Here is an 874-nt window from a genome sequence, read left to right as displayed (position 1 = left end):
ATATAGTTTTAGGGAAAATAACCAATTTTCAAGAACTCATCGATGAAAATCCACTATCACATATAGAAAAATTAATAATTAAAAGCACAATAAATGAGTATAATATAAAGTAAAGTAAATATCATAAGATAAATATAATAAAAAGATTACACGTGTTTCATAACCAATTTTCAAATAGAAAAGAAATTTAAATCGATTAAAATCAATTGAAATTATCGAAAATAAGTTCTATTCAAAAATATAGCTACTCGTCAGATCGTAAGTAGAACAATAATTAGATATATATCTCAACCAACAATAAGTACCAAATGAATATATATATATTTATATATATATATATATATATATATTTATATCTATATATATTATATTATTGCTATTGTATATTTTTTAAAATTATAAAATGAAAATGTCAATAAATTAGGCCTATAAATTCTTATGTACAAGTTCCCATTATTAATAAAACAAAAAAACATGCAAAACTTGTAAAGGTTGTTTTAATTATAATATACTATCAGTACCCATTAAGATTCTACGCTTATTTTGAAAATTGTGTGATGGAATTGTTTATTTTTCTGGTGCATTTGATTTTTGGGCTGGTTGAAAAGTCCACATAGGCAGAACTGAAGGTGCAATTTCAAGAAACAAATTGTTACTCGCAATTTAAAATTTGTTTAACAACATTTTTAGTAAATGTTTTTATTTTGTAACCCTTTGAGAAGTAATGGCAGACAATAGTGTGTCCTAAAAGAGGAAGTGGTACACCCAAAATTTCAAGAAGTCGTGGTTGGAGGATGCTGAGCTTAAAGATTGGCTACAGCAAGATGATAAAAATCCTGACACCTGCTACTGCGTTTGTTGCAACGTTGTGTTG

The 874-nt window shown here is 26.0% G+C and overlaps 1 pseudogene; it reads left to right on the top strand.

Annotated features, from left to right (window-relative positions):
- Positions 1 to 874, top strand: part of LOC128248764 (uncharacterized) — an 11,769-nt pseudogene that overhangs the window by 5,204 nt on the left and 5,691 nt on the right.

The sequence above is a fragment of the Octopus bimaculoides genome, chromosome 9 (genome assembly GCF_001194135.2).
Source record: "Octopus bimaculoides isolate UCB-OBI-ISO-001 chromosome 9, ASM119413v2, whole genome shotgun sequence".
Lineage (NCBI taxonomy): Eukaryota > Metazoa > Mollusca > Cephalopoda > Octopoda > Octopodidae > Octopus > Octopus bimaculoides.
This window is presented reverse-complemented; position numbering and strand designations above follow the sequence as displayed.